At 38.4% G+C, this 27,214-nt stretch overlaps 1 protein-coding gene across 1 annotated transcript in view; it reads right to left on the bottom strand.

Annotated features, from left to right (window-relative positions):
• The window catches only part of LOC126204455 (flotillin-2), a 441,744-nt gene that overhangs the window by 249,183 nt on the left and 165,347 nt on the right, over positions 1-27,214 (bottom strand). The window lies entirely within an intron of this gene.

The following is a 27,214-nucleotide window of genomic DNA, read 5'->3' on the forward strand; positions in this document are numbered from 1 at the left end:
ACGATATTGGGTACAACCGTTATTGAAAAGACTATGTCTAGCTTATGTAGAAAGATGTGGTACTGTGTACTGTTTTCTCCTTTTTTGTGATGTAACAAGCATCTGTGAGTGATATACATACGGACATCGCCATCTGCACAAGGTGCTTTATACTTTTAAATATTTTAGTTATGGTAAACCTTTTATAATGTGCCGAGTTTTAACCACACAAATTTTCGTGAGGTCCAACGAAAGATAAACACGTTTGATAACAAAAGGATTTTTTAATACCTGAAGATGATAGCAATGTCCGTCGAAACCAGTTCTTTTAAAGACAGAAATATTTATGCGATCTTGGCTCCTGAATGTTTTTAGCAAGTAAAACAGATAGCACTTTCGATCTTCTCAAAATGAAAAAATTCAATACAACCGTTATGTTGAAAAAAGAGAAGAAATATGGCACATTCGACGTAGTGAAAGAAAATTCGACGTAGTGAAAGAACTGAACGTATATCCTGAATATTTCCAGCATTTATACTGAATGCCTCAAAAGTTATTCTATATTGTGTTAGACAAACTGAAGGACTGCATCCAGAGAAAAGCAACGAATCTAGGATGTTTTGATCGTAATTCCTATTTTTCATATGTTTTTCATCTAAACGTAAGCCTAAACATTGCCGATTTTGTGACATGTTCAGTATATTACGACACTTTTCCAAAATCTGGTCATTCGTAAATATTTTACTGCTGTAGGCCAGAAATTCCACCTTCCAGGGCCTAGTTTCCTACCATGTGATAGTGATTTTGTCCTCATAGAGAGGAACAAAATAACCTTCCAACCAGAAAACTGGTTTCCAATCATTACTAACGCCAATGACAAAGGATTCCTTTTGTGCAAGATGGAAGCAGAGGATTTCAGGTATCTTAGCGCACTAGACCGGGGGGACCACAGACGCTCATCCAAAATAAATTGGGTATGTCTGGTTCCAATTTCATCTCACAACCTTACTACACAAAAGGGAGAAAAAGTCATACGATCCAGCAACCATGGATGTGTCAAAGCATTCCAAAGAAGCCTGCAGCTAGATAACATTACAGTTTTCCCTATCTTGTGTGATAAAATTCTGTCAGTAAAAAGTGCCTTACGTGGGATGTGACAGTATATCCCAACTGAAAAACGGAATTTCTATGAATCAGTACCAGGTGAATAGTGAATTTACACGTCTACTGGTAAAACCCATTGACCGAGGACAGAAAATGCGATGCTGACTTTACATGTTCGGTGTAAAAGCAACAGGAATAGTGATAATTTTGTCGGTATCTTCTCTTGCTTGCTTGTGCAGACTTGTACTGCAGTAAAAATTATATGTTTTGACCTCTGTTGTTATACTTTCTCAAAATAAGGATTCTATTTCTGCAATAAATAACACACAAGAACCACAGTGTTTCAGCAGCACGACGTTGTAACTGCACATATTCAATGTTCTTCGTCAAGGAAAATGTTTAATAAATAATGCTATTTTTCGAAACTATTATAACTACTCGTAATTGTGTAATAACGGTTACAAAAATCTGTAAAATGGCGTTTTATCTCATATACACTTCCTGCTTCAAGCAAACCCAAATATGTAAGCATAAAACAGGTAAGGAAATAGGTAAGCATAAACCATCCAGAACACAGACTATTTCCGTTATATCAATGGCAAAATTCCATTTCTTATTCGCTGCTCGCTGGAACACAAGCCAACTGTTCGACAATATGCGAACGAGAAAATATGAGTAGTTACTGAATGTTTTGTGAATTAAATAGTAAATTACTTTGAAGAAAACAAAATCTTCACTGATAGTCAATCTGGCTTCAGATCAGGGTTAGGAACTGTTAAATCTGCCTTATCACTTTTAACACAGTGTGTGAAGTTACTAGAAAGCAAGCTAGTGGTTCAGAATAAACTCTTTGATTTATCAAAAGCTTTCGACACTGTGTCTCATGAAATCTTATTGAACAAACTGCAATTCTATGGCTTTACAGGAAGTGCTCTGGAACTGATAAAATCTTATCTAAGTGATAGAGTGCAGAAGGGGGTTTTTAATGGTGCAGAATCGGATAACCTACCTGTGGGCATGGGTGTCCCACAAGGTTCTGTACTAGGCGCAATTCTATTTATTATTTATATAAATGACTTACCATGTAACACAGTTGGGCAGTCAACTAGGACTGACTTATTTCCAGATCATATTGCAGTCTGTATAGCAGCAGAAACAGCACAGAAGGTGAAATATGAAGCAGACCAGTGCACTGTCAAAGTTGAAAATTGGTGTAAAGCTAATTCCCTTTGTGTCAACCGAAAAAAGATACAAGACCTGTATGTATCGTGGAATAATAACACTGAATTTGAGCAGAGCTCAAATGCTGTTAATTTCCTTGGAATCTCAATTGATTGAAAATTATCCTGGGGCAGCCATATAGAAAAAGTGGGAAGCAACATTAGCAAAGGAATATTTGCTCTGAGGAAGCTTCGTCTTTGTCTAAACGTGCCAGTACTTAAAGTGGTTTATTTTGTTTTAATACACAGACACATTTCCTACGGCACAATACTGTCGGGACATCAAAGCAAAGCAGCTAATGTATTCAAACTACAAAAGAAGGCAATAAGACTGATATGTAGCTTGGCACCCAGAGCTCACTGTAGGCCAACCTTTTAAAAATTACCGATTATGACCCTATCATAAATATTTATACTGCAGTGTGTAATGCATATTAAGGAAAACTATTCCAGTTATCAACAGTATGACATGCAATATAACTATAACACAAGAAACAAGCAGGACATAGTTTCTTTCCAACGTAACTATAAAAATACAGGAAAGCGCTTCCTATACAAGTCCATAAAATTTTTTAATGCCATACCCCAACATATCAGGGATCTTCCAATTCAAAAATGTTTTTAAAAAGTAAAAGAATCTCTTCTTGAGCTCAGCATTTATGAAACTGATGAATTTTTAAGAGATTCAAAGAATATGATAAGACTACACTTTATGTGATCAGTTTGTAAATGCATCTATATCTGAGTAAGTCTGTAATTGGCTAAATTTACTATGCAATATCAATTTGTACCAGAAGTTTCTCTGTTTTGTATTTGTGTGAAGGTACTATAATTATTTGTATAATATTTCTTTGTGTAATATTTTTCTTGTTTTTGTAATTATTTGTATAACATTTATACTGTGTAACATTGACTTTCGTAATGCCTCAGATGATCTCTGAAGTCTCTACAACACTAAAAATCAAATCAAATCAAATTGTTAGCATAGAGAAGGCAAATTTACGCATACAGTATATAGCTAACACTGACGCTGAATCTGCCATTGTCTACCTTTAGGTTTAAAATGAAAATAACTCTTAATGCAATAATAACTTAAAATGTGATTATAACTGGCTTAAACCACCTGCAATAGAGAAACACGATGCAAAAATCCACCTAGCGCGCAGTCGTAAGCCGTAGCTCATCGCGAGCAAACGTCAAAATATATCACTTATTTACTTGCGACTGGAAAGAGATATCACTCTTCTTCCATCTTAAAAATAATTCCGATACATTGTATTGTACTGTATTGTAACCGGGGACCTAGAAACGACGGAGAGGCTCCGTGCCCGCCGCAGCTTCAGTGGTCCACGACCCCACTACGACTACCGCAGTCCACTGCATCCCTCCGCCAACCCATAACGAACCCAGGGTTATTGCGCGGTTCAACCCCCTGTGGACCCCCCAGAGAACATCTCACACCAGACGAGTGTAACCCCTGCGTTTGCGTGGTAGAGTAATGGTGGTGTACGCATACGTGGAGAACTTGTTTGCCATTGGACAGATGGAGGTCAATGTTCTTGGCCAGCTTTACACATCCGTCCACATCAAACCTACCAACAAGCAACAGTACCTCCATTATGACAGCTGCCACCCATTCCATATCAAACGGTCCCTTCCCTACAGCCTAGGTCTTCATGGCAAACGAATCTGCTCCAGTCCTGAATCCCTGAACCATTACACCAACAACCCGAAAACAGCTTTCGCATCCTGCAACTACCCTCCCGACATGGTACAGAAGCAAATAACCAGAGCCACTTCCTCATCCCCTCAAACCCAGAACCTCCCACAGAAGAACCCCAAAGGGCCCCACTTGTGACGGGATACTTTCTGGGACTGGATCAGACTCTGAATTTGGCTCTCCAACAGGGATACGACTTCCTCAAATCCTGCCATGAAATGAGATCCATCCTTCATGAAATCCTCCCCACTCCACCAATAGTGTCTTTCCGCCATCCACCTAACCTTCGTAACCTCTCGGTTCATCCCTATGAAATCCCCAAACCACCTTCCCTACCCTCTGGCTCCTACACTTGTAACCGCCCCCGGTGTAAAACCTGTCCCATGCACCCTCCCACCACCACCTACTCCAGTCCTGTAACCCAGAAGGTGTACACGATCAAAGGCAGAGCCACGTGTGAAAGCACCCACGTGATTTACCAACTGACCTGCCTACACTGTGAAGCTTTCTATGTGGGAATGACCAGCAACAAACTGTCCATTTGTATGAATGGACACAGGCAGACAGTGTTTGTTGGTAATGAGGATCACCCTGTGGCTAAACATGCCTTGGTGCACGGCCAGCACATCTTGGCACAGTGTTACACCGTCCGGGTTATCTGGATACTTCCCACTAACACCAACCTATCAGAACTCCGGAGATGGGAACTTGCCCTTCAATATATCCTCTATTCCCGTTACCCACCAGGCCTCAACCTCCACTAATTTCAAGTTGCCGCCACCAATACCTCACCTGTCATTCAACAACATCTTTTCCTCTGTACTTCTGCCTCGACTGACATCTCTGCCCAAACTCTTTGCCTTTACATGTGTCTGCTTGTGTCTGTATATGTGCGGATGGATATGTGTGTGTGTGTGTGTGTGTGTGTGTGTGTGTGTGTGTGTGTGTGTGTGTGTGTGGGCGCGCGTGTATACCCGTCCTTTTTTCCCCCCTAAGGTAAGTCTTTCCGCTCCCGGGATTGGAATGACTCCTTACCCTCTCCCTTAAAACCCACATCCTTTCGTCTTTCCCTCTCCTTCCCTCTTTCCTGATGAAGCAACTGTGGGTTGCGAAAGCTTGAATTTGGTGTGTGTGTGTTTGTGTCTCTATCAACATACCAACACTTTTGTTTGGTAAGTTACATCATCTTTGTTTATATATATATGAGTAAACCCCAAACACCCAATTCTTTAAAGCTTCAAAATATCATGTATAAAACAACTTCACATATCTGATTACTCTATAAATGATTAAAGTTTAAATATTTCACATTACACATGTAAGTGAGAAAAAGTTTAGCAAAGATTTTAAATTATGCATCAAGTCTGTTGGAAGTGGCTAAGTGCTCTGATGCTCAAAAACTCAAGAAAAAGAAAGCATTCAAAAAATCAACATTGGACATTTCACAGACTCGACAACCCATCATCAAACGTGCAATCAATAAAAAATAAAATACAAAAATTAGAAGTTGAGCTCCAACCGTAGAACCGCACAGTAGTTTGTGTCACTAAGCACTGGTCTAGACAGAGAAATCCAACATGTAATATTACTATTCTATGAAAGGACAAACTTACTGTAGGAAAATGGTCAAATGTGTGTGGAGTCTTATGGGACTTAACTGCTAAGGTCATCGGTCCCTAAGCTTACACACTACTTAACCTAAATTATCATAAGGACAAACACACACACCCATGCCCGAGGGAGGACTCGAACCTCCGCTGGGACCAGCCGCACAGTCCATGACTGCAGCGCCTTAGACTGCTCAGCTAATCCCGCGCGGCTTTATTGTAGGACTACGTCAAAGACTGGAGGTTCATTCATTTATATAAGAAAAGGACGACAGTTCAAATTAAGACATTAGCTTAGTGCAGTAAGTGAAGACAAACACTTTTAAATATAAGGCACTGAATAAACAGGGATTGATAACACCAAGAAGTTAATCATTTTATGTTTGTATCAATCTCATAGTGGTAGTGTATACCTCAAATAAGTCTTACGTTTTAGTAAAATACTTATCAGAGCCAAAATACATTAATAAAGGACTTGCTCAGGGTAGTATTTCAGAACCAGTACTGTTCCTGCTATAAATCAATAACTTTCCCACTAGTGTTAGTCATGAGGACAAAATTCTCTTTGCTGATGACAACATTATAGTCACTGAGGAAATGAGAGAACTCATTGCAGAGAAGAATGAAGTTTACAATTGATCAACAAGCAACAAAGTAACACTGAACATAAGGAAAGCAAACACATTGGACTTCAGTTTGAATGTGGAAAATGGGACTATTAAATTAAATGTAGTGGCACCTCTACAGTCAGTGTAACAAATGTAAAATTTATAGGAATGAATATTGATTCTCAGTTGAAGTGGTGTGAGTATATTTACCAAACAGCTGTACACACAAAAAATAACACTGGTAATTACTGCACATACCATAGAACAAAATCTAGACTGAACTTACATTTATCAAGAAAGAATAAATATAAAATTCAAAACAGTATTTTCTACCAAGGAATAAAACTGAACATTTAACTGCCAAATGAGACTAAAAAAATTGCTAAAACAAACTGCCAACCCACATATTCTATATATTGAAGGATTACTCGCAAGGGAAACTCCCCATTGCACCCCTCTCAGATTTAATGGTAAAGTGGCCCAATGGGTAACCTGTCAAAAACTGAACACAGTTCAAGCAAGAAAGCAGGAAGAAGGTGTACTGAACTGTGAAAAGAAGAAGCAAAATAGAAGCAATGAATGGCCCAAGCTCAAGATGTGCACCATAAAGCAAATTGCAAGAATGATGTTGTGTGGTCACGGTGTTGGACTGTTAAGCGGGAGACCCATGTTTAAATCTCCCTCGTGCATCAGTTCTCCTTCAGCAGTCTTGTCATACTGTACTTTGGCTACTGAATATCAGTCATGTCGTAAGAATATATTATCGCCACAAGTAAATGTGATGAATTGTGGGAGCAGAGGAGATACCACATAGACCTCTCACAGAAATAAAAACAACAAATATATGGGTGTGAACTATGTTACAATAAAGAAATGCAAGAGTAAAAAATTCCAAACAGAATGCAAGGGCCACAACATCTGGTACTTGTGTAGAACAAATAGGAGGTATGTACATGTGGCAGTCCCTTCCTCACACCTCACTGTTGCAAATGGACATCACAACAAAGACACAAATTTGAATACAGCAAACAAACACATCAAAGGAAAGATGATTAGTTCATAATTTTGCAAAAAATAAATAAATAAAAATGGGGGGGGGGGGGCAGAGAAATTTAAACAAGGCCTCTCCCTTCGCAGCCCAATGCTGTGGCAACATAACCAAAATGCCATGGCTTTTCAAATTTGCTTGATGATACATGTCTTGAACTTGGACCGTTCACTGTTTCTATTTTGCTTCTTTCTTCACAGTTCAGCACACCCTCTTCCTGTTTTTATGCCTCATCTGCATTCAATTTTTGACAGGCTAACCACTGGGCCATCTTACCACTAAATTGGGGGGTGGGGGTGTGTGATGGGGTTTATCCTTGTTAGATAACATGGTAGAACATGTAACACAAATAATAATAATAATAATAATAATAATAATAATAATAATAATAAAGACAGTAAAACAGCTAACATTATACATAATATGTTCACACTATACTTTTTTCCTTTTCTCCAAAAGCTATGCAATAAATAATACTGACAACTTATCCTCTTTCTGAGTTCAACATCTCACTTGTCACAGACGGATGCCGACTCAGTTTTTCAGGTCAGCAAATGGGAAGATGCAGTGCACAATATGACCCTAACATCAGCTGACAGTGCATGAAGTGTTATGAAACAATGTGTGTATAGTGTGTGTAGTGCATATAGAGACTGGGAATGAGAAATGAACAGTGCAGCATTAGCCTTTTACCATTGTTAAATAACTTATCCATAAAGCAGTGTTGTACATTGGGGCTAAAGTGAGTAGAACTGTTTTAAACAGAGTGAATTTGTATTCTGCAGAGTGGAAGCTCCAATGTTCAAAATTTTCATCCAGACATCCTCATTTAGGATTTCCGTAGTTTTCTTCATGCCAACTGAAGTGACGAATGAAAATTCATACCAAGGCCAGGATTCACAAACCATTAAATAATTTCAGGCAAATGTTGGGACGATTCCTCCTACTATAAGGTCATGGTCGACTAACTTTCCTATCCTTGTCATTCTAAACCTATAATTTTTTTTTTCTGTTCTTAAATTGGAATACCGAGACATGTCAAATATCCTTCTAAAAGGGACCACAGATAAACAGAATTGCTACTACTACTGGATGAATACAGTTTGTGTAATTAGGACTCCATTTTAAATAAAAGTTAACTTTTTCACACAGCCCAATGTTTATGATGATGTCATCTCTCCAAAAAAAAAAAAAAAAAAAAAAAAAAAAAAAAAAAAAAAAAAAAAAAAAAAGACATGTTCCACATCCACGAGGATCTCCTCAGCACGGATCTATGGAACGAAAACTAATCTAATCTAATCTAACACTGACATTATTTTGAAGGTACATTCTGTGGTATAAATGGATACTGTCTGCAAATTGTGTTGTGAGTACAGTTAGTAGTAAAGAAGTAATAAGCTGAAATATCACTCCTCAAGCTAAAGTTTTACTGTATGAACAGCAAAAATGTATGATGACAGCATTTTACATTGTAAAATTTGGTCAATAATTACATATTACAAATCAAATTTTTGTTGCCCCTGGAAGCAAACTCACAGCCATCCCACTACTGGGAATGTGTACTGTGAACCGAGTTAGCTGTTTACTACTATAGATACTTTTATTATCATGATGAGTAATGGCTTTGTGTCACTATGCTATAATAGTGGTTCACCTGCCTTAATATTTTCTTGTTCATTATTAGACTACTCTGACATTAACCTGACCACAATTTTTTTTCCTGTTACCACATTTGATTAATCCCCACTATGATATACTTAACTTCATACTATTCATTTCTCTTTTCGAGTTCTCTAAATGAAGCGTGCGCACGAATAACGCTGTATGGCACATTTTGACATTTCGTAGAATCGCGTGGAATAATGCTGTGTACGGCAGTCTGCATCGCCTGCTGTTATAATTGACATGTTCACCGTCCGAGGGCAGCACTAAACAGCGACGAGACGCGCACAGTTTTCGCGCCTCTGTGCGAACAATGCTGTATGTTACAAGACTGGCGGAGTGCAGCAAGGTGACGCTTACCGCAAGTGGTTTGAAACGTGCAAATAATGCACGGAAAAGGAAAATTAACATTCGTAGTTGGCAGGATATTAAGAGGAAAAGGCTTCGTGATGCTGGACTGGAACATAAATCACGAAAAGGAGAGGTAGTTCCTGCGAAACAGCCTCCAACACAGGTGAGTGGAATAATGCTGTACGGGTTTTGTAAAAAGGTGTATGTCTTTAGAGAAGCATATGTGTCCTGTAAAGCGGCGAAGTGCCCTGTAGAGTACATGGCTCTAATGACATGTTATGTGTATCTTCTGAAAACATTACCGTAAAAGTATGTAACGTGAATGAAATTAACTACAGTTCTGTAGTTATCATTGGCGAAAAAATAGAATACTCAGTCTGAGTAATGCTATATTATTAAAAGAGAATGCGAAATTTGATAATCTAGTTGAATATTAGGTAGTAATAGTGATTGTTTTCGTGATTCAGGATCGTGTATGCAATGCAGAAGTGTGCTCAAAAGAAGGATGCAAGGACGTAAACCTGGAAATGAATTTAAAGCTGTACGAAGAATATCATGCCTTAACATACGATGAGCAGTCCATATACTTAATAAAATCCATGGAAATAGGCGTGCCAGCCAGGCGCAAGAGAGGTAAGACAGACGATACTTCACGGAAACAAGCTAGTTTCAAATACAAAGTTTCTCAAAAGAAGTGTGTCAAAAAATATTGCTTGACATATTCTCCATCACCCAGCGACGAATGCAGACTCTGCAACGTAAAGTAAAAGGTGGAATAACCACTCCTAAAGACGGTAGAGGAAAACACTGCAATAGGCCACATGCCATATCAAATGACGACAGGGCTCTTATTGGGCATCACATATCGAGTTTCCCAAGGCAGATGAGCCATTACAGCAGGAATAAATCCTCAAAAGAATGTCTGCACCCCGATCTCAACCTCTGTGGAATGTATCGGTTGTTTACCGAAAAGATTCCTGATAAGTCGATAAGCAGGTCATACTATCAAAGTGTGTTTCAAACAGATTTTAATCTGCGTTTCGGAACACCTAGATCAGATACTTGCAGACTGTGCGATTTGTTGTTCAAGAAAATGATTGCCGCTTCAGATGAAATAGAACTGCACAAGATCGAAACTGAGAGTCAGTTGCATCATTGAAGGGCAGACCAAGCATACAAAGCCCTAAAAAACGACATATAAATGGCTAAGAGGAATAAGAATATACATGTTATATGTGTTGACCTACAACAGGTTTTCCTTTGTCCTACGTTGACTCATTCCACGGTATTCTACCAGAGACAGCTGTCGTCGTGTAATTTCACGATTCATGACGTTGGTTTTTTATTTATTTATCACCGTAAATTTGTGGGATGAATCCACCGCAAGGAGCGGTTCGGCCGAAATAGTTTCCTGACTGCTTAAGGGGCTCCGGAAAGGCTCAAAATCATGAAAAGTTCAATTTTTACTTTTTTGCGTTTTCTGAATCTGCAGACTATTACCTTTTAATAGATATATAATTTATTCAATTCCGAAGACTACAACTATTTTTAAATTTTTTTTGAAATGTGTTCTACATGGGCGTGACCCACTGTGGCGCTGTTAAACTGCTGTCAAATGGTGTTATTATCAACGTCCGTGTTCATCAGGTACATTTTAGTGATGTGAGATAAAGTATGTGTTGTGGCTAACCTGTGATGGTTCAATATATATCGCTGGTGTGATTGTCGATTGTTTCATGCTTATTTACTCTGTCGTTATCTCGAAAATATTCGTAATTAATTCTGTTTCTTGAGTCTCTGTTTTGTTGAAGTATAATAATGAGTAAAAGTAAAGTTATTAGAAATCCTCTGAAGGCTTTTAAGAAAAGGAGAAATGTTGGAAAACCAAAGGTATGTGTTATTACTGTAAACAATAAAGACGATAACCAAGTGAGTGAACCTAACCTCTCAAGTACACCTGCCCATAGCAGTCAAAGTGGGAAAGAAAATACTTCACAGAAGAAGCTTGGTTCAATGAGTGAAAACTATGAATGTTTCATGGGCGAATCGGATGTGAATGAAATATTTGATAAGTCGGTTCTCAAAGGAATTCTTTCAAACTGTGTAAGATGTATTCAATGTAGTGAAGTTGGTCTGGAACTCTCCATAATAAAGCACGTAGGACTTGCTAGTGAAATACAACTGAAATGTGATAAGTGTTCATACATGACCACCTTCTGGAACAGTGTTGCAGTAACTGCAACTGAAGAAAATGGTAGCAAAATCTACGAACACATTAGATTTGTTTATTCCTTGCGTTCAGTTGGTAAGGGTGCTACTGCAGGTGCAATTTTCTGCGGCATCATGAATCTTCCAAATCCCCCAACCAAGTTTACGACCTATAATAAATTAATAGGGTCTAAAGTAGAAGATGTCTGTATAGAATCTATGAAGAACGCTGTGGAAGAGGCAGTAATGGAAAATAATGGTAACAGAGATTTGACTGCAGCGTTCGATGGTACCTGGCATAAACGGGGACACACATCTCTTCATGGTGTAGTATCTGCCACCAGTATGTATACAGGGAAAGTTTTAGATGTAGCAGTAATATCAAAGTATTGTCGATGTCCACAAAAATATAAAGGTACACATGAAAATAATTGCAAAGCTAACTATAGTGGCAGTAGTGGAGGAATGGAAGTGGCTGGTGTTGCCAGTATATTCCAGCGTTCTGAGGCGTGTTATAAAGTGCGATATGTTAATTACCTTGGTGACGGTGGTTCTAAAAGTTTCAAACATGTTCAAGGACTGAAGACCTATGGTGATGATGTTGTAGTGCAGAAATTTGAGTGTATTGGACACGTACAGAAGCGAATGGGAACAAGACTTCGGCGACTGAAAGCTTCGTACAAAAAACAAAAACTCAGTGATGGTAAAGGGTTGGATGGGAAGGGAAGGTTAACTGACAGTGTAATTGACAAAATACAGAACTATTATGGAATGGCTATTATTCAAAATACACAAAGTGTCGACGAAATGAAGAAGGCTGTTTGGGCTCTTTTTTTTCATACTACTTCAACCGATGAAAATCCCCAACATAGCTTGTGTCCCAAAGAAGAAGACAGTTGGTGTAAATATAACAAAGGATTGCTAACTGGTGAAGTGTACACTCATAAGCATAGTCTGCCTCATGCAATAATGGAGGTGATAAAACCTATTTTCAGAGACTTAGCAGCACCTGAACTGTTGAAAAAGTGTATTCACGGAAAAACTCAAAACCCCAATGACAGTGTAAATAGTGTTATATGGTCGAGAATCCCCAAGACTGTATTTGTTGGAATAGAAACACTTCACTTTGGTGTGTATGATGCTGTTGCGACTTTCAATGATGGCAACATTGTAAGGTGCAAGGTATTTGGAAATATGGGAATGAAGATAGGTTCTAACATGGTACGAGCGATGCTTGCTTTAGACAAGGAACGCCTTCGGGCTGCAGACAGGGCTGTAAAGAGTCTAGAAATACAAGCAAGAGTAAACAGGAGGAGGAGTTTGCAGAGGATGAAGATAATCCATCCTATGGACCTGGAATGCACTAAAAAGTTAATCCAATCTTTGTCGCTCGATTCCCAAAACTTTTATTTTATCATACTAATTACATGTTTTCTAAGGATCTTCCAAACATATTTGTTTCAAACTTTCAGTAAATGTTACACAGTACCTTCTGCATAATTTAACACAGCCTTTTTCCAAAAAACTGTATATTTTTGAATATATAAATAAAAAATTGCAAAAAAATGTTGTGAATTTTCATTACAATTGAAAAAAAAATCATCTTTAATAACTGAACTAAAATTTTGTAAAATCCCTGTGTTAAGTTGTAGCCCATATTCCAATAAATAATCTGTAAAAAGTTCAACTTCCTACCTCAAATACTTTGTGAGGAAAGATGTAATGTATAAGCATTATTTTAACATTGCAAGTATAGGGTGTTCCGGAGCCCCTTACATTTGTGACGCACAATTGTGATACGCTTTAAGAAGGCATGGAACGAAAACTGATTGTTTGGTCTGACCGCTGTATCGGGCAGAACAACAACTGGAGAGTTTTAGCGCTTTATTTCTATCTGATCAGCTGCAAGTACTTTACAGAAATACATCAGAAGTTTTTATGTTCGGGTCACAGTTCCCCACATTGTGACAGGGATTTTGCAGTCATCAAGAAAAGAAAGAAAGTGTCAAAAGTTATGGTTCCTTCAGAATGGAAGCACGTCATTGTGGAGGCCTTTGTCGATCCTTCAAAACTGATCATTCAGGAGATGATGATGGAAGACTTCAAGGACATAGGATCCATCGAGTTGCTTTTGAAGAAGCCGCCTACTTCGAAAATTACCGATGTACTTTGGTTGAAGCTGTATAGTGACGATCCTCGAGGTTTAAGCGTGCGCCGTACCCACAATGTGCTTCGCCCATGGGAAAGACACTGTATTGTAAAGCATGGTTGTGAACATCAAGTAAAAAATTGTCCATTGCCTTCTGAATTCCGGTTGCTCTATAACGGGACACTGAAAGTTCATAAGGGGATGAAACGGGATCTATTGGACATGACGAAATATATGGAACCAAAATACAGGCATTTTTATGAAAACCTGCAGTGTGACAACTGACTATAATGTACTAGATTTGAGCCTAAATTTGATAAACTAATGTTGTATTTTTTTTAAGATCAAGCAATTCAATTTACAATAAATATTATTTAGTATCTTGTTTTAAATCTCTTACTTACTATTTTTGGATTCTAGACACCTTATAATTACAGCAGAGCACTGGCTGATCTGGAATAACACTGTATATCCATTGCCATACAGCGTTATTCCATTTTAAAACTTATTTATTTTCGAAAAATCTGTGCTTAGCGCAATTTTGAAAACCAGAAATTAGTATTTTCCACAATCTGTATGCACAAACAATACATATCTGCTATTACATTATTATATCGTATTAATTCTCTGGAACTAACAGTTTTTCTCAATTTCCCAATTACTGCAAAATGTGCCATACAGCGTTATTCGTGCGCACGCTTCAAATATTTATATGATTAAGGGATCCAACATCCCACATTCCAATATGCAGAATGACAGATTAGTTTTCTCTGATAACATTCTCATATGTTCCTAAACGGAGACTACTTTACCTAAAGAATATTTCATCCACAAGAATGTCAACAGTATTAAACCATATAGTACAGATACATATTCAAGGGAAAAAATGGCTTTCAGCCATGTCAAATTACCAGTACAGCAAAGTGATGTTGGCCAATGTCACAAAGCCAGATCAGTCAACAACCTGGACTGTTGCTCATGCAACTAGTGAAAAGACTACTGCCACCTTTATCAACCATATGTTAATATGGCCTCTCCACATATATCCTCCTGAGATGGTTGCACCTATGGTTCAGTTATCTGTATTGTTGAGGTGTACAGGCAGTCTACCTCATGAGAGTCCATAGTTCTTTGAGAGGAAGTTTGATTAAGTGTGAAAACACTGAGGTATGCAGTAGCCAGCTTAACTTATGTTGTATGGTCCTGAAGCCATATTACCACCTCGGTACTGTATGCAGATTCTACACTTCTTGTACACTATGCTCGTAGTTACACATATTTTGTATTTCTAGCACTTTTGTGTAGAGCCAAAGAACATCTTGTTGCAGGAGTTTTTCAATCTTATTTGTGTGCCTATTGATTGTTCAACACTCAGTAATACAACGAGTTGTTACTTTTAATCCTTCCATTATTAATGTTAGATCCAAAACCTTTTATCATCTCCAGAGTAACTTATATCTTGACTTGTTCCAACATCCACTTAAATAACTGATGGAAATGATGACAAAAACACTTAGTAAAATAATGTGGAGGAGGAAGAGGCAAATGACAAGAAAGAAAGAAAGAAGGAAAACTTGCAAATGTGAATATTTTTGCAATTAAAATAGTTTAGGGCAATGTTTACGAGTGAGTAGAGAGCTGATAGTGATAACATGGGAAAAGACATGCAGCTTGGTCAGATGTTTGTGACATTCCAACAGTAACAGACGATCTTCTTCTCACATGAATGCACGAAGTGTCAACTGTGTCAGGTTACAGCTAGTATTAGTAGTGGTGGTAGCGTATCTCATTTTATTCATCCATGGATAACTTCTACTAGGACATCAGAATTTTACACTTACAGTTCTAGAATTAATTTTCACCCCACAGCAGAGTTTGCACCATTTTGTTACTTCCTGTCAGATTCTAGGAATAGAAATACATCAGCAATGATTTTTGTCAAGTTGGAGAATGTGCAATAACAACTATCATACACCTAATGGTCTTATAACAAATGTGTCAAAATCATGAAACAAGTATCATTCCATGGTGGTAGGTAAGTTTCCTTCAGTAGGCAACATGCAGAGTATGAGGCTGCAACATAAGCATCAATATAAAATAGAAAGAACACAACAACATCCACAGGATGTTTTCTGTCTACAAGTGCCAACTTATTTCAGGTTACCTAAGAGTGTACAGTGTACATCAGGGCATGGAACACTGCAAAGTGCAAGCAGAGTTGTTAGAATGTAGAACATTTTCACTTCAGCAACTTTATATCATCTGCTTCACATTAACTGTCACACAGTTTCTTCTCTTCCAGCATACTGGTAAGATGCATAGTGAATACCACAGCACTATGAGAATCATTTTATCCTTCATTTCTATCACACTGCCCAAGTGACTCCGTCTGCCTACCTAAGCAAATGTTTTGATTTCTAAGCTTGTCTTATTTATTAAACTACCTGTGAACTAATGAAAATTATGAAATCTAACAGATGATAATGCAAACATCAATAAATAGTTTAGAAAATTTATACATCCCATTTTTTTCACAAGGCACATGGTAAATTCCATTTTTAAAGGAGATGGAAAATATTGTATGGAAATAGTCAGAAAGGCCACTGGGGAGGGGGGGGGGGGAGGGCAGTGGCACTGTTTCGCTTAATTATCTGACATGCCAATTTCCAGAAAGAGCAATGTGATAGATTAATGCAGGTTAATTAATTGGGAAGAGGCATTTCATAGGGCAAGCTTCAACGTTTCCATGCAACGCTGTAGAATTACTGTCCCAAACACAGCATCAGATGTAAAGCTCCATCTTCCACTACTTTAACTTTGCAGCTGTCAGACTTGAATATGGGAGCTTTATGAAGAGAACACATTTCCTTATGGAATAAATCTGAGCTTAATATGAATGTGTCTCTTACACTCTACAAATATTACAGTTGTTCAAGTTGAAAAATGGAATATATAAGTATGAAATAATAACAGTATAAGCTCAATTACTTTGTTTCCTTTTCCTTTTAGCATGTAACTGTTTCCTAACAATGCCTAAACTCATCCAGTCTTGTGTTCATACATTCATACTGAAGTAACCATTACCATATTGCATTTCCACATTAATTACAAGTAATCACTGATCACGGAAGCCTTTTCATATCTATTTAAATAGTAATATGTTCCAATGACAAAGTTATTAATTATGTAAAACAATGTTATTTCAACCATCAATCTCGTAATTAATACCGTACGCTTTTTGGCGAAATAACCAAATCACTCAAACAATTTTCCACTGTGAACCAACGTAACCGTTTTAATTATACTTGCCAGCAAATTATTCACACTATTTATACACGTGACTGCTCCGGGCTGAAGCCCAACGGTGATTCTCCACACACACAACGATGATGTGATGAGCAGCGCTGGGGAACTGTTTACATTATACTGCAAGACAATATTCCCTCCACAGAAAAGCTGAGCTCAGCTTTGAAAATTCCACAAGCCATCGATAAGAAGTACAATATCGCTATGTCTTAATGTCGACGATAGTAGTACTCCTTTTGACACTCGTATTCACAAAATATGTGAGTGCATCCACATATTTCCAAATTAAGGTCTGATCAATTCAAACTAAAGATCAACAAAACAATGTAGATGTACTTGTTATTTCAAAATTTGCAAACTGAAGCACTGTCATATTTATGCCTTAGAAACAGAGATGGTAAGTAGTAACGGTATACATTCTACTTTTGAAAATATGTTGTCTCATTCATACACGTCAACCTTTTTATTCTGGCGCTTTTCAAATCAAAACCCATAGGCAGCACGGCGTTTTTTCTCAGAATTTTATGTTGTGAAATTTTCACAACATCGCTGTTCTACTGCATTATTTATAAGACCACAGAAACTGCTGGAGAGTAACACGTTTATCTGTAACATCAATGGGATATTTATTGTGTGAACTTTTCTTTTTCTTCTTCTTCAGGTTATACACTGATCAGTCACAACATTACGACCACCAATCTACCATCGACTTGTGCCCATCCGGGTGACATCAGCGTTGCATTCTGGAACAGGACAGGCAACGAACTGTGGCAGAACTAACATCAGACTTTAATGCTGTGCAGAGTACGAGTGTGTGAAAACACACAGTGCAACGAACCCTCGTAACGATGAGCCTCTGCAGCCGATGACCCACGCACGTGTCACTGTTAACACCACAACATCAGCAGCTACAACTGAAATGGGCACGTGACCACCGGCACTGCACATTGTCGCATTGGCAGAGAATTGCAAGGCCCGATGAATCCCAATACTTTCTTCATCGTGCCGATGGGAGGGCACGAATCTGTTTTCTTCCAGGGGAACAGCTCCTCGACACCTGTACTGCGGGATGGAGACAAGCTGGCAGCAGTTCCATTACGCTCTGGAGAACATTCGTGTGGGCATCCACGGGTCGGTCCAGTGGAGGTCGTGCGAGGTACCGTAACAGCCGAGGAGTATCTTACACTGGTTGCAGACCGTGTACACCCCATCGTGGAGATCGTGTTTCCCAACGCAGTGCCATTTTTCAGTGAGATAATGAGCAACATCACAAACGTGGAGTGTGAAGGAGTGATTCGAGGGAAACCGAGGATAGTTCCAATTGATGTGCTGGCCCCCAAGTCATTGCTTACATTTTCATAGCAAGAAGACACAATGCTGTTGAAGTGCAACAGAACTTGTGAAATAATAGTGTCTTCTAAGTGACAAAAAATAAAGTGAGTAGTTTGACCTGCATATTCTTTGAAGTGGAAGCTCCACCTTCAGAGTTCAGATGTTTAAAGTAGCCTCTTTATCATGGCCTGATGAAGCTGTAGCACCTATATTTGTGAATGATGACTTTCATAAAAAAAATCTCGGTTTCATGATTTTTTGTTACACTTTTGATGAGTGTCAAATGCAATGTTGCTCTGAATGCAGATGACATACTGGGTTATTACTGTATACACAGTATATACAAATCTTATAGTTACCAATAGTGACAAAAACCAAAACCTAGTATCTAAATATGATTCCTTTTCATCTTTTGCTTAGAATTAAGGCAGATCTTCCCCTCCCTCCTTAACTATGATCTGAAATGGAAAGTGAATTGCATACAGGAGCATTGAATGGAGGGACTGTTCGTCCAGTGGTTTTGTTTTGTGTCACAGAAGTGGAGGGGGGGGGGGGGGGGGGGGAGAGAACAATTCAATACAACTGGGGTGAAAGGAAAAATATTCATTTTGCATAAGTAGAACAATGATTGTACCAGCATGTTCATAGTGAAAACTTTCAAAAGTATGACAGAGCATTCAAAGCTTACAACTTCCTGTGTTGAGAACGGGAATCATTTTCCTTAACAATAGTGCACATCATCAGACTGCTGTCTCTACAATCAAGGCAGTTTAGTTCTTCATATGGGAAAAGTTAAGATCATCTACCTTATAGTTCTGAAGCAGTATATAGCAACCACCATTCCTCATGTGATGCCAGTTGTGCTATTATCTCTAGCTGGCGCCATCTTTCTCGAGTAAAGGTAATGGACCGTCAATCTGTTTTGTCTCCACAGATGTCTGACACAGTTGGAGCCGTAAAATCAGGAAATAGTTTCATATATCAAGCACAGACTCTAAGTCTAGAAGTTTTAACTGAAGTAAACACTGACTGTGGAACTATACATTGTAAGACTTACTATTTCAGTTATTACTTCACCATATCTGAACCCAATTGAACGCATCTGGGATGTGGTGTCAGAACTCATTGGCCCCCCTCCTCGGAATTTACACGAATTAGATGGCTTCTGAGTGCAGACGTGGTGCCAACTCCTTCCAGCAAACTATAAAGGCCTCATCGCTTCCCTGCCAAGATGCATCACTGCTGTTATCCGTGCAAAAGGTGGGCATACCGGTTATTAAGCAGATGGTCATAATGTTCTGGCCACTTGGGTGTACCACCCTCCTCCTGTAATCTGCACACCATCAACTTCCTCAACTTTAATACTGCATATCCTGACACCTTTTTCTTTTAGTGTTATCAGTCCCTTCTCCTTCTTATTCATAATTAATATAACGATGCTAACAGCACATCAACACTACCTACAAAAATATTCTCTACGATCACTTCCTATGCTTGCACTGAGAGATAATAAAGTGCACTATTCTAAACTGGTATGTAGCTGTACCAAATCATATGATCAAGTTAGTTCCTGTAAAGCAAGATCTACAGCTTGATTTGTTGAATAATTCATAGGTGTATTGTTTATCCATACAGCTAGCATTTTATTCTAAACACTGTTCCTTTCGGTTTAAACTTCTAGGCTGAGACCATAGTTGACACGTAAAACTATTTCCTGACTTTTCATTTCATCTCAGACTCCATGAGACACCTTCAGACGTAAAATGGTGACTGCATTTACAGAGATGAGTAGAGGGCACCACCATTCCTCGTGTCATGCCAGTTGTGTTATTATCTCCAGGTGGCAGCATTTTTCTTGAGTAAAGGTAATTGATCATCATTCTGTTTTGTCTCCACAGATGTCTGCCGCAGTTGGAGACAAAACACCAGGAAATAGTTTCATATATCAAGCACAGGCTCTAAGTCCAAAGTTTTAACTGAAGTAAACACTGGTTGTGAAACTATACATTGTAAGACTTACTATTTCACTTATTACTTTTTTAAATTCTTCATTAACATCCCACTGAGCAATTAACTCCCCATATTATTTAGTATCAGACTTCAGATATTTGTTTAAGTATAAGACGAGTGGTCACCACTAGATACTGCTTCAGAACTATAAGGTAGATGATCTTAACTTTTCCCATATGAAGAACTAAACTGCCTTGATTGTAGAGACAGCAGTCTGATGATGTGCATTACTGTTAAGGAAAATGATTCCCGTTATCAACACAGTAGGTTGTAAGCTTTGAATGCTATGTCATACTTTTGAAAGTTTTCACTATGAACTTGTTGGTACAATCATTGTTCTACTTATGCAAAATGAATATTTTTCCTTTCACCCCAGTTGTATTGAATTGTTCTCTCCCCCCCCCCCCCCCCCTCCACTTCTGTGACACAAAACAAAACCACTGGACGAACAGTCCCTCCATTCAATGCTCCTGTATGCAATTCACTTTCCATTTCAGATCATAGTTAAGGAGGGAGGGGAAGATCTGCCTTAATTCTAAGCAAAAGATGAAAAGGAATCATATTTAGATATTAGGTTTTGGTTTTTGTCACTATTGGCAACTTTAAGATGTGTATATACAGTGTATATTCTGAGCAACATTGCATTTGACACTCATCAAAAGTGTAACATTTTTTCTTTTTTTTTTACTTACAGAAGTTTATCAACTCTTCCATATTTCCATTTTGTGTGTTGGTGTATTGTGACATTATGAAAGTCATCATTCACAAATATAGATGCTACAACTTCATCAGGTCATGATAAAGAGGTGACATTACACATCTGATCTCTGAAGGTGGAGCTTCCATTTAGAAGAAAATTCAGGTCAAACTACTCACTTCATTTTTTGTCACTTAGAAGACACTATTATTTCACAAGTTCTGTTGCACTTCAACTGCAGTATGTCTTCTTGCTATGAAAATGTAAGCAATGACTTGTTTTGACAGATTATGGTATTCTTTATTCCTACACACACCATACGCCACCGGTAAAAAAAACTGTCTGGTGAGAAATGTGATACAGAATAAATTAAATACCCTAACACAAAATTAATGGATGATTTGGGATGAACACAATGAAGATATGATGTCAAATATTAGTGCAAATGGTTCAGATATGCTGAAACTGCAACGTAATGAGTATGCAGGAAGAGCTGAAAATCTGTGCCATCCTGGTCCGTCACTACTTATTCTGAAATCTGATTAGTTGCCAGACTAATAGATCAAACACTGCTGCTCATCATGGACAGTCTAATCAATACTGCTGACAGCTCTTTCTAACCAGTCAAACCTGCCTTGTGAGACAAGGATACTTGTTAACAATCTTTATTAAGGATACAGGGTATTTTTCCGGCTCAATATTACATAAAAATCAGCACCTGTTTTTTTCAGGCACTGTTTATAATGTATATATGTTTTACAAATTTTTTGGTGATAGCAGGTAAAGCAGAACACTTTCTAAACAAATTAGAAGTATTTTGAATATTTCTGAACCTGCTTAGGGTTATTACAAAAATTACAAATAAATTGATGCAATTGCAATTTTTTTTCCAAAATGCTTCCTCAAATTGAGGTACCATTTAATCTAATGTTATACATTTGAAGCAGACCAAATTTTTACCAGATATGCAAGACAGGATGGCTGAGATACTAGACCTATTTAATTCCACCTATTATACATATTACAAGGATAAAAATATCACATCTTACATTTTAATTTTCATAATTTTTTTCCTAATAAAAATATTTTTTTCTATAATTTAGTTGATTCTGCAATAAAACTTAGATCTCCTACATAAGTGTGGACTATTCCAAGTTACAGAAAAAATCAGAGCAATGCTTTATGAACTTCAGGAAATATTTGTACCTGAATTCTGAAAATACAACTTACGGGAAATTGTGAATGAAGATATGAGTCCAATTAAACTGTGCCTCAGTACATTCCTGAAGCACAGTCTTCATCCTGCAGCAGTTATTCATCTTCAAGTTTCATCTTGGCATTTCTTTTAGCATTTTTTGCTCCTTTGATAACTTGAAGGGCGAATCTTTCAGCTTCATGCACCCGTTGTCTGTCACACGCAAGCAATTGATCTTCCATACAAGAGCCACATTTTATGCCTAAATTTTTCAGGACTTCCAACCTTCCTATCACTCCGTCATTGAAACATGTCACTGCATCTAGTACACCAACGTTTAGTGTATTTAGTCCTACAAAAACATTCTTGGGTGATCTTTCCCATATGCAATGGTTGAAACTTTCATTTGTATTCTGAGTGTCCCCATGAAGACATTTACTAAGCAAAGCAGGGTCACTGAAGTCTCTAAAAATTGGTTTTATTTCGTTCATAACAGGCTCAGGAAGAGAATGCATATGATGATATATTTGACCACTTTCTTTTGCTTTTTGGTAACCACACCAAGAATCTGCTCCTTTAGGGCAAAGTCTGGACAGGATGGTCATCTGTGGACAAATTATGAAAGTAGGTGGCCCGTACAGCTTTTCTCACTGCTGTAACATCATTCAGAGGTGCAGTTCATCTAATGGCCAGTCCATAATAACTCTGAAGGAGGTTTATTTCAATTTCTGTCAATCTGCCTCAGCCAGACAGAGATTTTGCATCAGATAGCAACTTTCCTTTCATTTCTTTTTGTAGCTTCCTCAGTATAGCATGAACGAGCGAGGTGGCGCAGTGGTTAGCACACTGGACTCGCATTCGGTAGGATGAAGGTTCAATCCTGCGTCCGGCCATCCTGATTTAGGTTTTCCGTGACTTCCCTAGATCACTTCATCCTTCCCTAATCTGAGCTTGTGCTCTGTGTCTAACGACCTCGTTGTCGACGGGACGTTAAACACTAATCTCCTCCTCCTCCAATCTAGCACCCATCCTCTTTTGCACATGTCCAAAACACTCCAGTTTTGTTACCAAGGTATGACCATAAACACTGAAATCATTAATTTTATTGAAAGTGCGGTGTCACTGCCAGACACCACACTTGCTAGGTGGTAGCTTTAAATCGGCCGCGGTCCATTAGTACATGTCGGACCCGCGTGTCGCCACTGTCAGTGATCGCAGACCGAGCGCCACCACACGGCAGGTCTCGAGAGACGGACTAGCACTCGCCCAGTTGTACGGACGACGTACCTAGCAATGCACACTGACGAAGCCTCGCTCATTTGCAGAGCCGATAGTTAGAATAGCCTTCAGCTAAGTCAATGGCTACGACCTAGCAAGGCGCCATTAGCATTACATAGCTTGTATCTAAAGAGTCTCACCTGTATCGTCAAGAGCGATGTACCACAAGGATGGATTAAAGTTAAGTATTCCAGGAGCTACGTACTTTTCTTTATAGCATTCATTACGTATCCTGTTTCAGACCTATCTACTAGCCTGCGTGAGTTAACGCGTGACTTTCGGCTATTTCCGAGAGGCGTGGCTGTCTTGTTACGCCACAACAGAAAGCTTTTGAGTCCCCATCGTCTAGGTACTTTGTATATCTAACATTATAAACGGGCACCGTCCCCGCCCCCGGTAGCTGAGTGGTCAGCGCGATGGAATGTCAATCCAAAGGGCCCGGGCTCGATTCCCGGCTGGGTCGGAGATTTTCTCCGCTCAGGGACCGGGTGTTGTGTTGTCCTAATCATCATCATTTCATCTCCATTGACACGCAAGTCGCCGAAGTCGCGTCAAATCGAAAGACTTGCACCAGGCGATTGGTCTACCCGACGTCACACTGACTTACCAAACAAAAGCACTGGCAGGTCGATAGACACACAAACAAACACAAACATACACACAAAATTCTAGCTTTCGCAACAAACGGTTGCTTCGTCAGGAAAGAGGGAAGGAGAGGGAGAGATGAAAGGAAGTGGGTTTTAAGGGAGAGGGTAAGGAGTCATTCCAATCCCAGGAGCGGAAAGACTTACCTTAGGGGGAAAAAAGGACGGGTATACACTCGCACACACACACATAACCATCCGCATATACACAGACACAAGCAGACATTTTTTAGATATATTTTTCCACGTGGAATGTTTCCCTTTTAGCTTTCGCAACAAACTGTTGCCTCATCAGGAAAGAGGGAAGGAGAGGGAAAGACGAAAGGGAAATATGTCTGCTTGTGTCTGTATATGTGTGGATGGATATGTGTGTGTGTGTGCGCGCGCGCGAGTGTATACCCGTCCTTTTTTCCCCCTAAGGTAAGTCTTTCCGCTCCCGGGATTGGAATGACTCCTTACCCTCTCCCTTAAAACCCACTTCCTTTCATCTTTCCCTCTCCTTCCCTCTTTCCTGACGAAGCAACCGTTTGTTGCGAAAGCTAGAATTTTGTGTGTATGTTTGTGTGTCTATCGACCTGCCAGCGCTTTTGTTTGGTAAGTCTCATCACTTACTTTTTTTGTTTATATATATATATATATATATATATATATATATATATATATATATATATATATATATATATATATATGTAATGGGCACTGACCTCTGAAATATTTTTAGAGCTCCAATACATTGCATACCACCACTGTAACCATCATAATTCTTAGAACACTGATGTTCAATATGTCCTTCAGTGTTACCATTTCAGGTGTGGCAGTACTTCGATAAGCACTCAACATCAACAACTTTTCCATTCTCCAGAGAAGTAGCATTTACAACACCATTCAAGGAATGATGTTCTCGACATTGCCAAGTCCCGTCAAGTGCAACAGCAGTGTTCCTGGTTCCACTAATATTTACAGTTTCTTCTACTATGCATTTTGTAGATGCTTTGGACACAAACATCAAGGCACCTAAAACTATTTTTATATATTTGCTGAACCTACTGGGAGGAGGAGGAGGAAGGTCCATTAAACCACAAAACGTTTGAGCAACCTTTTTTTCCTTTTCCTATTGCATGCATTGCATACACTAACTTCAAATTCACATCATATGCATTATGCACAATGTTTGAAGTCATCTTTTAGGTAGATTTATTGCAGAATCTACACAGAACATCTAATTTTGACGTTAAACCCTTCCTGCTACTTTGTTGTTCAGTTATTTCCAGACAGCCTGCACCATCACATTGTTTACATTTCACCACTTCCTTTATCAAAGAAGGTAAGATGCCCACATCAACAACAACAAACCCACTATAAACAGCATCATTGTTACCACAAAAAATTAGTCACCAGGAGGCGTGCCATGTGGAAGTTTCTTCCCTGAAGAACAGATACATAGGTTACTTTCAACGGTGTGGCTTGCTTTGTTTGTGAACTGGTTACCACGGAATTTCCTTTTATTGAATTTCTTGATGTGTGGCATAGTTTGCATTTATTGCACACTAAAGGATATGTACTTCCACAAATATACGTAGCACTTTGGCAACAAACATTCAGTAACACGTGAACAAATTGCCTCAGCAAAACAAAAGTAAATACTAGCAATGATAATAATTTACAGACACTAGAAACCTGCACTGTTACCAACATATGCATTGTATCATATGTATAATTGCTGGAAACAGAAAGTTCATGGTTCTTTTCTAAATAATACTGGTTTCTGCAACAGAAATGAAGGGGGCATGGCGGCGTACTTGACCGTAACATTAAAATCTGGTATATACAGGTCATTTTCCATTTGAAACCCTATAATGTATATATTAACGTAATCAAGAAAGTCTATAGAATTTAATAAAGTCATGAAAAATTTTTGAGTTTTCCTCCATTTATAAGTACCTTGCATCCTTAACAGTACAGCAAACAATACTAGTTCTAGATTTAAATTAACCAGAGTAGGCGATGAAATTTATAACACAGAATACCAGCTCTAATTAACCACTTTCTGTGTAATTATACAGGGTGGTCAGAAACAGCCTGGAAAGCCTGTAAGGATGCTGTAGGACAGGTTGTTCTGAGAAATAATTGGTAAGACAAAAATCTGATACATTGCACCTTCTCGAATTTAATTAGCACTAATGTTGGCCAATCAGGTTCTTCTGCATGCAAATTCATGTAGCCTGCCAGAGACAGTGTCACCAAATGTTTTTTTCATTTGGTTTCCTTTAACTGAACAAACATGGCTTTTGCTTATCTAGCTAAAATTCATCACTACCAAAAAATGCACATTTGTAACTGGTAATGACCATTGGAACAGGTGGTAACTCACTGAGCCACAGATGTCAGTGCATTACTGCATTTTAGCTCGTGCAACTACTTGAATTTGTGCATGCAATGACCTGATTGGCTAATGTCAATGCTAATTAAACTAGAAATGGCACAACATATCGAACTCTTTTGTTAACAACAACTATTTCTCAGCATAATGTACCCGCAACATCTTTACAAGCTTTGCAGACTGTTTCTGACTGTCCTGTATACGTTACAGGCAACTTTGAACATTGCTTAAATCAAAAATCTATCATGGGCACCAAAAACATAATTATCATTCAATGAAAAAAAAAAAAAATTATATGCTACCCATTACTGACTTGCAACTATTTACATATTTTCCCAAATTCCTTCAAAAACACTGAAATCATGTCATTATCAGGAGACAGATGATGGTGGCAAGTGTGGAAACATATTTCATGACCAGATTGCTTCCAACCCATACTGATAGCATATGAATGTCTTGAATTTGAGCATAGCAAAATAATCTCATGAGGGATCAAGACGAAGGACACCAATTAACTTCTCAAGTAAATACTGAAAAAATTAGTAGTAGTAACACAAATATAACTCCATGAAAAGAATTTACTATGACTTACATGCTGAACAAAAAATAAGCAAACCCAGAATGAAGAAGAGAGCTAATTTAAAAGCCACATAATATGTAACCAGAAACAATGTATGTCAGTGCAGTGATAATTTACGGTAATAGAATTAACAGAA

The sequence above is a fragment of the Schistocerca nitens genome, chromosome 9 (assembly GCF_023898315.1).
Source record: "Schistocerca nitens isolate TAMUIC-IGC-003100 chromosome 9, iqSchNite1.1, whole genome shotgun sequence".
NCBI lineage: Eukaryota > Metazoa > Arthropoda > Insecta > Orthoptera > Acrididae > Schistocerca > Schistocerca nitens.